Here is a 14,283-nt window from a genome sequence, read left to right as displayed (position 1 = left end):
AAGGACCGCTTTTGCCTTTGAAAGTGCAGGGGGGTGGGGCGCAGCTAGGTGGCGCAGTGGATAGAGCACCGGCCCTGGATTTAGGAGGACCTGAGTTCAAATTCGGCCTCAGACACTTAACACTTACTAGCTGTGTGACCCTGGGCAAGTCGCTTAACCTCAATTGCCTCACAAAAACAACAAAACAAAACAAAACAAAAACAAAAAACAGAAAGTGCATAGGGGGGCAGCTAGGTGGCACTGCAGTGGATAGAGCACCGGCCCTGGCGTCAGGAGGACCTGAGTTCAAATACGGCCTCAGATACTTGACACTTTCTAGCTGTGTGACCCTGAGCAAGTCACTTAACCCCAATTGCCTCACACACACACACAAAAAAAAATGCATAGGGCAGTTCCTGGCTAGAAGTAAGTACTTAACAAATGCTTATTGGTTGATTGATTAGGACTCAGGGGTTCTTTATAATGGAAATTGGGATGTGCCTCTAGGTAAAAAGATAGTGGGCAGTTCAGTGTTGATTGCAACCCTAGCAATGATGGAGTGCTTCAGGGTAAGAGTTTGTGACCTAGCCAGAAATTGACACAATGTGGGTATATGAGCTTGAAAATGTCCACCAAAGAAGTTCATTCATTTGGTCTCTTTTTTTTTAAGATTCTCTAAAGTTCTGGGCAGCTCTTGGAGCATCAGAATGACTCTATATTTGGGCCTCAAGGGGAAGGTGGTCACTGATTGCTGTAGAACCCTAAATATAGAGAGCTAAAGAAGAGATCCTTCAGGGCCTGGCTGTGATGGACTCATTGACAGATACAGTGGGGAAAACTGGATTTACATTAAAAAATCAGGATTCAAATCCCAATCGTTCTTTGGGGTAGGGACTACTTTGTACTCATTTAACCTGGGCAAGTCAGGGTAATCCATGAGAGCTTCAGTTCTTCCTTTGTAAAATGAGAGAATTGGACTTGACCACTTCAAAGATACCTTCTAGGTACCTTCTAAATCAAGGATCCTCTGACTCATTTGGGATTGCTGCTACCCTTTAGTTCTCTTTTCCTGGGATTCATAAACTCTGGAGGTGGAGTATCTCTTCGTTCTTTTTGTCCTCCCTTTCTCCCTACCAAAGCAGACTCCAGGCCCTCGCCCTTATGAAGTCCACAAAGCTTGAAAATGTGTTGATAGTTTGCTTCACATTTGTTTTTTGTTTCTTCAATTAAAACTTGTTTCATATAGATATAGAGAGTTGACTAAATGGTTTGTTTTGATGAATTTTTTCCCCTCATGCTTTGTTAGGAAAGATGGTTCACTTGGTAGAGAAAGGGAATAGATATATTAATACTTAAGATGTTATAAAAACCAAAGATGTCAATAAAAATCAAAATAATTTTTAAAATTAAAATCATGGCAGAAGTAAAAGATAAGATCTGAAGAATGACACACAACTGTGGAAAAGATCTGCATTTTTTTTTAATAACAAACTCTTTTCAACATCAAGGACAATGAAGTTTGGGTTCTAACATCAGTCATAAATGTGCTATCTGAGGAAATGGAAAGAGCACTAAAAACAAAAATGGAAAAAGTAACTGTACTAGACCAAGGATATAAAGAGGAAGTCTGTGCTGGAAGTTTTGAGGGTGTTAAGGGATTGATTTTCAAGGTATCTGGAAAAGGGGAAAATGTCAAAATGGAAAAAAAAATCTCAGATTTTGTTAGTACAGGAGAAAAAAAAAAAGGAACACCAGTAACTTCCTAGACATGTGCTTACCTTTGTAACCTATATAAATTCAATGATAAGGGAATTCATGAGAAGGAAAGAGATTAGTTTTTGCAAATGATATTCCAAAGTAGACTACTTTTTGTTTTTACTATCACTCAGTTGAAAAAACACTAGAATACAAGGTTCCACAGTGATTTTTTTTTTTTTTTTGGTATTGTTGGCCCTAAAAAGTATTTGATTCAGCAGAGCAAGCTACCTCTTTAGATGTTTTTGTCAACTGGACAGAACTAGCCTCTAACCTGTGGCTGGCTGGAACTGAACAGAACAGGCTAGAGACAGGAGAGTTAGGAATCAAACAGTTTAATTTCAAAGTGAGGGAAATAGCTTGCAAGCAAGGAGGCAAATTAGGCACATGTGCCAGGCTGTGGGGAAACCCACTTTAGTGTAGGCAGATCTCAATACTTATACCAATGGCTTTACAGTCAGCTGTAGCCCTGACAGTGAGGGGTAACAAACAGGAATAAAGAGACAAGTTTGATTCATAGCTGGGCTTCAAGACCAGAACTTGTCGGAGCTTGTCTAGTGCTTGTCCTAGCTCAGAGAACACCTGGTATTGGTCAAAGCAATACATTAATTATGTGAAACAATTCTGGGATTTTGCTGTGGCTGAGATCATCCAGAGGATGAGTGCAAAGGATTGTTATGCCAAACTCAGGGCCTAACTTGCTTGCAGGGCCTTAGCTCTGGAAAACAGGGTATCTCCTAATAGTATCTTGACACTCTCCTCCATCTAGTTTGATAAGTCCAATTAGAAGTTGGTAATAGTGAATATCATACTTGACATAGACTCAAGAAGACCTGGGTTCAAATCCTGCCTCAGACACTTACTATGTGACACTGGGCAAATCATTTAACCTTTCTGTGCCTTCTTCATATGTAAAATAAGAAGGTTGAAGTCAGTCTCTAAGATACCTAAAAGAGATCAGAGAAGGAATTTATGATCTGATAATGTGCCAATGAAGCTCAGAGAAGGAACTAGGAATGGATATATTGACCTGTGAGTCATCTTCATAGAAATTATAATAAAACCCATGGGAAGTGATGAGATCACCAAGAGAAAGAGTAAGGGATAGGGGCAGCTAGGTGGCGCAGTGGATAGAGCACCGGCCCTGGAGTCAGGAGTACCTGAGTTCAAATCCGGCCTCAGACACTTAACACACACTTACTAGCTGTGTGACCCTGGGCAAGTCACTTAACCCCAATTGCCTCACTAAAAAAAAAAAAGAGTAAGGGATAAGATATAAACATTCCATATGCATGGAAAAGGTCTGTGAAGCTTTTTATAAGAAACCACCTTCAAGAATGGTGGAGTCACCACATTTGGATTTGATGTCATTGTCAAGGATTCATTCACACAAAGATAGTGCCTGTGTGTACAAAAATCTTAACAAACATATAATCTTATATACAGGATTCACCCCAATGCACTGAATTATATTAGATACAAACCATGATTCATGAAATGAATTAAAACAGTCACACAAATAGCTGGCCAAAAAAATGTTTCCCAAAAAACAACTCTAAATTTTTAAGATAGGAGTCATATCCCCCAAGTCTTATGTTCTCCAGACAAAACATCCCCTATTCCTTTAAATGGAATTATTATGGCATGATTTCAAGTCCCTTTCTCATCCTAGTGATCTTCTCCTTGATGGAGCACAGCTTGTCAATGCCTCCACTAAATCATGGCTCCCAGAACTGAGAACAGTATTTCAATATCCACTAAACAGAGAATTTTAATGTGGTTTGGCCACATGAATTTCACTTGGCTCTGATAATAGTTATCTATTCTGTCACAGTTGAAATTGTTCTCCAAATTAGGCTTTTTAATTATCCTCTGTTCTATATTTCTCCCTGCCAGAAGACAGGCTTTCCTGTGCTTCATGATGCAATTTATCATAGATGATTTATTTTCATTGTAGTTTTTTTTCTTTTGAAATGCTTCAAAGAACTCTGTTTTAGTAGAATGTTATCCTGTAACTGAAGAAGGTGTAAAAACAATTTGGTTACTAAAACAATATCTAATTCTGAGATGACTAATCAATTAAGACCTTTCCAAAAGATTTAGGCAGAAAAAGAGCTAGAGAAAGAAATTCTACAACATTATGTATTTGGCGTATTCAGTTATGTTTTGTGTTCTATTCTGTATATTGTGGTGAGAAGGACACAGAGTACTGTCCAGGGTTTGACAGAGAAATGGATCTTCCAAACCTTCCTATACTACAAATATTCAATTTCACTTATATCATTCATCAGAAAAGACTGCATGGATTAGTGGGAAGTGTGTTGGACTTGTAGTCAGGAATTCTTTCTAATTCTAATCCTTCCTAAGGAACTTTTTGTTCAGTCATTTCAGTCATGTCCAATTCTTTGTAACCCCATTTTGGGGTTTTTCTTAGCAAAGATACTGAAGTGCTTTGCCATTTCCTTCTCCAGCTCATTTTACAGATGAGGAACTGAGGCAAGCAGAGTCAAGTGGTTTGCCCAAGGTCACAAAGGTAGTATGTATCTGAGGCCGGATTTGAATTCATGAAGATGAGTCTTCCTGATTCCAAGCCCAACACTCTATCCACTGTGCCACATAGCTGCCCTTTCTCACAAACCTACTAGTCAGTCAACAAGCATTTACTAAGTCCTTACTATGTGCCAGACACCAAGCTAAGTACTGAGTATACAAAGATAGGCCAAAAAACAAGCAAACAAACAAACCATGGCCCTTCCTCTCAATTAACTTATAATCTAGTGGATAAAGCACCAGCCCTGGATTCAGGAGGACCTGAGTTCATATCCAGCCCCAGACACTTGACACTAGCTGTGTGACTCTGGGCAAGTCACTTAACCTTATTGCCTGGCAAAAAATAAAACAAAAACAAAAAAACCTTATAATCTAAGGGAGGAGATATGCAAATAACTATGTACAAAAAAAACCATACAGAGTAAACTGGAGGCAATCTCAGAGGGAAGGTATGAGCATTAAAGGAGATCAGGAAAGGCTTCTTGCAGAAGGTGGGAATTTTACAGAGATTTGAAAGACATTAGGGAAGCTTGGAGGCTGAGGTGAGGAGGAAGAACCTATTGGGCAAAGAGGATAGCCAGCAAATTGGCACTGAACCAGTAGAGTCAGTGTTCTTGTGAGAGGAATAGCAAGGCCAGGGTACCGTAGTTGTATTACAGAGTATGCAATGTGGAGGAGGGTAGACTATAAGAATGGGAAGGTAGGAAGGGCTAGGTTGTGCAGGTCATTTAAAGCCAAATAGAGGATTTTATATTTAATCATGGAGATAGTAGGAAGCCACTGGAATTTATCAAATAGGGGGATAATATAATCTGACTTGTGCTTTAAGAAGAGCACTTTGTGGGGCAGCTAGGTGGCACAGAGGATAAAGCACCGGTTCTGGATTCAGGAGCATCTGAGTTCAAATCCAGCCTCAGACACTTGACACTTACTAGCTGTGTGACCCTGGGCAAGTCACTTAACCCCAATTGTCTCACCAAAAAAAAAAATAGATTTGATAAGATTTGGCAAAAAATTGGCTATGGAGGGCAAGAGAATGAGGAGTCAGGAATGACACCTAGGTTTCAAGCCTGAGTAACTGGGAGGATGGTGATGCCCTAGATAGTAATAGGGAAGTTAGAATAAAGGGAGGGTTTGAAGGTGGAAAGATAACAAGTTCAGGTTTGGACTTGTTGAATTTAAGATGTCTGTGGGACATCCAGTTTGAAATGTCTGATAGGCAGTTGGATGTATGTCACTGGAGGTCAGGAGAGAGATTAGCTATATATAAGTAGATTTGAGAATCACTAGCATAGAAATGAAAACTGAATCCATGGTAGCTAATGAGATCACCAAGAGAAAACATATAACATCCAGTTATCCTTAGGATCTTTTATATGGGGAAGATTTTATATTTTTAATGGCCTGAATTCATAGTAATTCTGCATTTGAAAGGGTAATGTGTGTATGTATATGTATATGTGGATAGAGATAGAGATAGAGATAGATAGATAGAGATAGAGATTTAGATATAGATATAGATATAGATTATGTAGATGTAGATGTAGATATAGATATATAGGGGGCAATGAGGGTTAAGTGACTTGCCCAGGTTCACACAGCTAGTGTCAAGTGTCTGGGGCCAGATTTGAATTGTCCTCCTGAATCCAGGCCTGGAGCTTTATCCACTGTGCCACCTAGCTGCGTCATAAAGTGTAATTTCGAAATGGCTTGTACATGTCCCCAGTTAAAAAGTAAAACTTTCTAACAAGGAACTGAATGGGGTTAAGCAGTCAACCTTATGCTAGGAAAGTAATTTTCCTTTGTGGCTCCCATTGTACCCTCATGCTATAATCAAAGGGACACTAGGCAACATAAACAAGGATGACCATAGGTGTTTATGAGAAATAATATTAAATCTGGAAAATGTGTTATTCAACAGAATTTTAAAAAACAACAACAAACAAACAGAAATAAGGTAGGGACAGGATAGGGACCATATGTTCCTTGTTGTAGTGGGTTTTTTTTTTCTTTAGCACTCCTGTTTCTAAACTAAAATTTAAAAACACAGTCACACAGTTCTCCACTGGTCCATTTAGAAGTCATCTCTCATGGAATTAAAGAAAAGAACTACAGATGTGGCAGATATGAGCTAAATTTTCACTATCAGTAGCTCTCTCTCATCACCTCTGCCTCCAAGCTTCCATAACTTCTTTCAGGTCTCAGCTAAAATCTCACCTTCTGCAAGATGCCTTTACAAGTCTCTCTTTATGCTTAGAAATTACCTCCAATTTATTCTGCATACATATGTCATGCTGCTTCCATGCTACTTCTCCCTTTTCTCCTCATTCTCCTCAATAATCCCAAAATTCCCTCAATATTCCTTATATAAAAAAACTTTCACTCTTCTGTCCAAGGGCTGATCTCTCATGTTTCCTCTCTTCCCAAACTAGGAGGAAGTACAAATTCCAGGGTTTTTGTGGCAAGTCAACCACTTGCCAAAAGTTGTTGCAGCAGCATAGAGAGAGAAGAAAACAGGGTCCAGGACAGAGCCATGGAGGATGCTCATAATTAATGAGCAATATCTGAACGAAAATCCAGCAAAGGAGAATGGGAAGGAGTTTAGACATAAAAGGGAAGATAGACATAGGGTGATAGCTACTGGGGATGGATGGATGGATGGATGGATGGATGGATGGATGGATGGATGGATGGATGAAGAAAGGATCATTATTATTGTATGTTTATTTGCTTTTAAAAATGAGGGACATGAATATGTTTATAGTCATCAGGGACATAGCCAATAGACAGGGAGAGATTGGAGATTGGTGAAAAAGTAGGGATGATAGATGCAGCAACCTTCTATAATAACTATGAGCAAGACCTCTGATCCTTCAGTTTTATAAGTTTTCTCACATTAAATATTAATAGTTGGGACAGGGAGGTGGTGCAGTGGATAAAGCACTGGCCCTGGAGTCAAGAGGATATGAGTTCAAATCTAGCCTCAGACATTTAACACTTACCAGCTGTGTGACCCAAAGCAAGTCACTTAGCCCTAATTTTGTCTCGCCAAAAGAAAAAAAAAAGTAAGTTAGTATTACTATGCTACAGATAACTACTTCTTGTTATTTTATCAGAAGTTTTGTTTTTGCTTTTTTTCCCAAAAGCAGTCAGAGGAAATTCAGAAGATACTGAACAAGAAAGAAAAACTCTATGGGATTTATCAGCAGGATAGTTTGTCTCTAAGAAGGCAGCATTTAAGTCCATCAAACACAAAGTGCAAGTGAAGCTTATAGAGATGCAGGATTCTTGACTCAGCAGGAAAGCAGAAGAGATTTAATTCTACAGGCAGCAATAATCCTAAGAGATTCTATGATTCCCTGAAAACTATTATGGGCCAAAGACTCAGTGTGGATGGAGCCACAAAGACATGATCTTGGAGAAATGAACTGAACACTTCCATAGTGTTCTTAAAAGACCATCATCAACCATTGCTGAAGCCATTAATCATATGCCCCACATTGTAATCACTTCCTCTCTAGCTGAACCTCCAACTGAAGAAGAGTTACTGAATGCCATTAAGCTATAAAGGAAAAGAAACAGGCTGTCATGTGACAACCACAAGGGAATCTCTCTCCTAGTCATTGCCGGTAAGATCTTTACCAGTGTCCTCCTTAATCAGCTAATTAATCATCTAGAAGATGGTCAAATACCCTAGAGTCAATGTGGTTTTAAAAAAGGACTGCAGAATGATAAACATGGTGTTTGCTGCCTGACAACTCCAGAAAAAATGCCAGGAGCAAACAGAGGTCTTATACAACATTTGTTGACTTGACCAAGGCCTTTGATACTGTCAGTTGTGAGGGCCTGTGGAAGATCAGGAAGAAATTATGATTTCATTGGTGTCAAGAATTCCAATTGAGGACCCCTCCTCAATCAATGAAGAACAGCAGATATTCAGCAATTTATAATCTTAGAAGGTTGCCTGGTTCAGAAAAAAGTTAAGTGACTTCCCAAGAAGAAAACTACTTCTACCAATGTCAATCAACACCTGTTCTGCAACTTAGAGAGTTTCCTGAGTTACAGAGGGGTTAAATGATGGCCAATATGTGTCAAGAGCAGTACTTGAACCAAGGCCTTCTTGAATATGAGGTCAGTTTGCATAAATTTTAGGTATTAAATTTTCTTTTAAGTCTTACTAGTAGTCCCACTTCTTTTTTGGCATTTGTATTATAAATTTTGAGGGGGATATTTGAGAAATAAGCTCTATTGAGGCCTCTCATTCCATCATCTTCATGGTACTACTTCTGTGTCATTTTCCTGTAAACATTTCCTAGCCTCAGTAGAAAAGGCCAGAGTGAGCAGATGTTTCAAATTTATAAAATAGACTAAGGCTACTTTGGAAGTATCTTCTCCTATAATCCTGAAGGGTGTAGGCTGAATGTTCGTACCTCCCCTTCTAACATTCTAACTGTTCTCTGGTAGAGTGAAACTGTGTTCTGAAGCATCTGGTCTGGCAAAAACAGGATTGTCTGTATGAATGGGGAGAAGTCAGAAGAAAAAAAGGAACCAGGATGGCTTTGTTAAGGGCTAAAATTCTAGCTAGTCTGTCTAAAATATTTAATGAGTGGTCGCCAATAAATTATAAGCTTTAGCAAGAGTTAGACTTTTAAGCATTTATTAAGGAGAATAAGAATTTGGTAAAGAGAGAGAGAAAGGCCTAGATTCCTATCTATTAAAGGGAGAGCGCATTTCTAGCTCCCTTCTCCGCCAGAGTCCAGAGGAAAGAGCCCCGAGACTCCGCGCCAGTCTCTTCCTTCCTCCTCCCACTAGTCCGCGTCACTTCCTGATACCAAAGACAAGACTCCTGGTCTTGCCCTCAAAGACCTTCGCTTCATGGGCAGAACTCTTCTACAGTTAGTATCCAGCAGGTGGCGTTATTCCAATCGTTACAGGGCTAAAATTCTAGCTAGTCTGTCTAAAATATTTAATGAGTGGTCGCCAATAAATTATAAGCTTTAGCAAGAGTTAGACTTTTAAGCATTTATTAAGGAGAATAAGAATTTGGTAAAGAGAGAGAGAAAGGCCTAGATTCCTATCTATTAAAGGGAGAGCGCATTTCTAGCTCCCTTCTCCGCCAGAGTCCAGAGGAAAGAGCCCCGAGACTCCGCGCCAGTCTCTTCCTTCCTCCTCCCACTAGTCCGCGTCACTTCCTGATACCAAAGACAAGACTCCTGGTCTTGCCCTCAAAGACCTTCGCTTCATGGGCAGAACTCTTCTACAGTTAGTATCCAGCAGGTGGCGTTATTCCAATCGTTACAGTCCCCCCTGTTGTTCCTCAAGAAACAAAATGTTTCCTTGACGGAACAGTAAAAAGAATATAATAACTATTGCTAACTAATAATATGTGAACAACAATATAGAAAAGGAAGAGAGGAAAGTTTTGTCCAGAGGGGCGATTTTTTGTCCTCATGAACTGACGCTTTGACATTAGTCTTGCAAAGGGAGGGCCTCTGCAGAGAATACATGTTACAGATGGTGTATATTATAACAGAAAGAGAAAAAAAACAACAAAAACAACAAATCAAAACTGTTCATTTAAAGTCTCTGAAAGTCTTTTCTCAGATGTCCTCTAGGTGTAGTCGTAGAATGGAAGTCTTTTCAGGGGTTGATGTGTGGATGCTGGTAATCAGCCAGGAAATTTCCTACAAAATTGAGCTTAACACAACTTTAAAATAGCTTTGTCAATAATCAAATCAAACAATGAAAGTTCTCAAAAACATGTCTAAGGGAATTCAGAATCTTAGTTGTTACACATGAAACATATAATAAAACAAAATTGAAACATTCTTTAAAATTATAATATTACTGAGAAGACAATTGCTGTGATATTAATTTTTAAAAATAATTTTTTATCTTTGTTTCATCACTTTTTGCATCATCTGCCTAATTATCCTCATGCCATTATGAGAAATTAAAAAATCTAATATAATTGGTAACAGGTGTCAAGGCCAAATTCAACACTGTATTTATCATGACACCTGAGATAATTATGGGGGTTACCATAAAAGAACAGAGAAATGATGGGATATGAACATTCCCACACTTGAGCAATATGTACTGCCCATACAGTATGCCAGGCTTAAAATAGGTGGATGGAATACATGTCCATGCCACCAAACATATTAGAGGAAACTGAGTCAGACTTAATCAGATGCATGGGATTGAGATGTCCATGGCATCAGGCATATAGGAGGGAGCATAGAAGCCAGGTGTAGAAGTGAGATGGGTGGGATCAATACTTCCAGCCATCTGTACAATATTGTGGGGAAAAATAAAATAAAATATTAAACCAAGAGAATCCAACCTCAACATTTGTCAAAAGCCGTTCCCTCGGCCATACCTTGACTTCATGCATGTCTCCCCTCATGTGACAGTTCAGTGTCTGCTCTTGCATGTATTCCTCTTGTGATTGGATGGCATCTTGGCCAACTGGCATCTGATAACTCAGAATAAAGGCAATTAATGTCTTAAATGATAAGTTCCCATAATCCAAGTCTCATATGGATTTAAAATTGAGGATAATAAATGATTGCAAAAAATGTGAATACATCTTGACTCAGAACACAATATATAATTACGCAACAATTTCAAATAATACCCATTTTTTTTAACTTAGTATACAATTACTTTTTTGAAAAATCTGAACATATTTAAATACAAGTTAAAGCACAACACAATCTCAAAGACAACTTTTACAAATGTTCCTCTCTTTTTTTTTTTTTTTGGAATATGCTTATCAAAAATAATACTTCTAGAATCAATTTACACTTGCCATGGCAAACAATTTGCCAGGGAAATGCTTTAAAGAGTTTGATCAAATAATCAGTTGAGAAAAAATAGCAAAAACAAATAACTCAGAATATGGGAGCACAATACTCCTAGAATTAACATTGTATTATGAAATCAAAACCATGTTTCAAAATTAGATAGATGAATGAACAGAAGAAAATACACGTGGAATAATAAAAGACAATGAAATTCAAACTAGGGAAATCTAAATGAATATGAACTTAATATTAATAAGAGTATTACAAAATATAAACTTGATCACATGACTATAAAAAGCTTTTACAAATATTCTCCTTGTTTTAGAAACTAAGTATAAGACACAATCTCAAAAGCATTAAAATCTCTATGAAAATAAACCTATACCATTAATTTCAAAATGCATATGTAATAGCATAGAAATCCTATGTAACCTCTGAACTGATACTATTACTCTGAGTGAATTCAGAACACTTTTGATTCCGATATCTAAAATCCCCAATACTCATATCAATACCTTGCTGCTTACTGCTACATTTCTGTGAAATATATACCCTTCCATGGCAAAAGAAGTGGAGTCTTGAACTATGTTGATGATTGTCATTCTTATTCACCATAAGTTTTTCTTCTTTAACCCCTCTATATTGTCTGTCAGGCTTTTCACCATACAAATGCTTTATAAGATTACTAATTAAAGACAAAAGCAGGTTAGCAAAATTATGAACAAAACGAGCATATCTAGAATTTAAAGAGTTTTCTAAGGTTGTCTTAGAAGCACAGCCAGGCTGGGGAAGGGCTGAGCCTGAAGCTGCAAATGCAGGTAGAAAAAGTTGAGCATGCGCATCAGATCTCTGGACTTCCCAGGCAGGGGAAGCTATGGGCTTGGCCATGGGAGGAGTAGAGGGTGGGGTCTGGAGAGGAGGGGAGGGACCAGAGCAATTTGAATCAGACTTGATTTTGAACTCAGGCCTGGATTCCTCTTCCCCCACTTTGCCTCCAGGTGCTAGGGGATTAAAAGCTTCTAGAGGGTGGGTCATTGCCTCCAGGCATGCAAAATTAGAGCAACAATTAGTGTTAGAATTGGGAAAAGCTGCAGGAATCTCTTCAGGTTTCTCTGAAAAAGCATGGTTGGGAGAGGGAGAGATATTTCCTTGTGTGAGTAAGTTGCTGGCTCTTTTAACAAAAATAAAAAGAAAAATAGAAAATCCACAAAAACAAAGCATTAACATGATCTTATCTCCCATTTGTCTGGTTAAACAGACTAAAATAAAAAATAGGGTAATTAGGGAGTTTAAAAGGTCCATTTGAAAAAATTTAAAGGGAAAACACAGCCAGTACGCCAGTACTTAGCAGTTAAAGGGAGAGGGAGGGGAAATTTCTTACCCAACCAGAAGATCAGAAGTGAGGTTCAGCTTTCCTCTTCGTGGTCAGCCATCTGTTAAGGGCTAAAATTCTAGCTAGTCTGTCTAAAATATTTAATGAGTGGTCGCCAATAAATTATAAGCTTTAGCAAGAGTTAGACTTTTAAGCATTTATTAAGGAGAATAAGAATTTGGTAAAGAGAGAGAGAAAGGCCTAGATTCCTATCTATTAAAGGGAGAGCGCATTTCTAGCTCCCTTCTCCGCCAGAGTCCAGAGGAAAGAGCCCTGAGACTCCGCGCCAGTCTCTTCCTTCCTCCTCCCACTAGTCCGCGTCACTTCCTGATACCAAAGACAAGACTCCTGGTCTTGCCCTCAAAGACCTTCGCTTCATGGGCAGAACTCTTCTACAGTTAGTATCCAGCAGGTGGCGTTATTCCAATCGTTACAGCTTGGATACTAAATTCCTAACCTATTCCTGAATTCAATACTCAGGCAAATAACATTGCACAGAAATCCCTCTATATAAACACATACTTATTAGTTTAGTTTATGTGGACAGGAAAACTAATTTTCCTTTTGGTAATTGCAGGTGCACAAGTGAGCGCACGCGCACGCACGCGCACACACGCACACACACGCGCACACGCGCACAAACTCCTGTCCAATGACTAGACTCTGATTAGAGCTCTCCCATTTCTGAAGTTAATCTGAATCAAACTGAAGTTCAATATTTATTACTATAGTTTAGATTTCATCTTGCTACATTAAACATTAATATAAAATGAGAATGTTATGATGTGCCTTAAAGAGCATCTAATCCAACCCCCATGTTACAGATGAGGAAACTGAGGCCCAGAGAGATTAAATGACTTATCCAAAATCACATAGCCAGTTAGTGGCAAAAATAAGATTAGGATTAAAACACCCTTGACTCCAAATTTGGGGCTCTTTCCTCTACATCACATAGCAAGATAACAGATTTCTTAACAGATATATTTCAAAACACATAGATTTTATCCATTTATGTTTTCTTAAGGCTCCCTTAGAGAAAACAAAGTTTTTAATCTTTGCTTTTCTCCCTCATATATAATTATCCAATTCCACCATTTAAATCCAAGAAACTGACATATTTATATCGTATTTTTGCATATGCTTTAATCCAGGATCATATAATATAAAATCTTCTATTTGGCTTTTTTTTTTTTTTTAGTGAGGCAATTGGGGTTAAGTGACTTGCCCAGGGTCACACAGCTAGTATGTGTTAAGTGTCTGAGGCCAGATTTGAACTCAGGTCCTCCTGACGCCAGGGCCGGTGCTTTATCCACTGCGCCACCTAGCTGCCCCAGCGCCACCTAGCCGCCCCTCTATTTGGCTTTTTAAAACTTCATAACCTGGTCCCTTCCTACCTTTCCAGTCTTCTTATAACACACACACACACACACACACACACCCCTCTATGTACTCTAAGATCCAGCAACACTCTATGCTGTTCCTTGAATAAGACATTCCATCTCCACACTCCACAAATTTTCATTGGTTGTCCTCCATGACCTGGAATTGTCTCCTCATTTCTGCCTCCTGGATTTCCTGGATTCTTTTGAATCCAAGCTAAAATCTTTGCTTTCAAGAAGCCTCTCCTGATCTACCTTAAGGCAAGCAGATTTCAGAAAAACATGGAAAGACTTAGATGAACTGATGCTGAGTGAAGTAATCAGAACCAGGAGAACAATGATCCAAAATAATTCCAAAAGACTTATGATGGAAAATGCTCTCCACATCCAGAAAAAGAACTGTGGAGTCTGAATGTAGATCAAAATACACTATCTTCGC

Source organism: Dromiciops gliroides, chromosome 4 (genome assembly GCF_019393635.1).
Source record: "Dromiciops gliroides isolate mDroGli1 chromosome 4, mDroGli1.pri, whole genome shotgun sequence".
NCBI lineage: Eukaryota > Metazoa > Chordata > Mammalia > Microbiotheria > Microbiotheriidae > Dromiciops > Dromiciops gliroides.
This window is presented reverse-complemented; position numbering follows the sequence as displayed.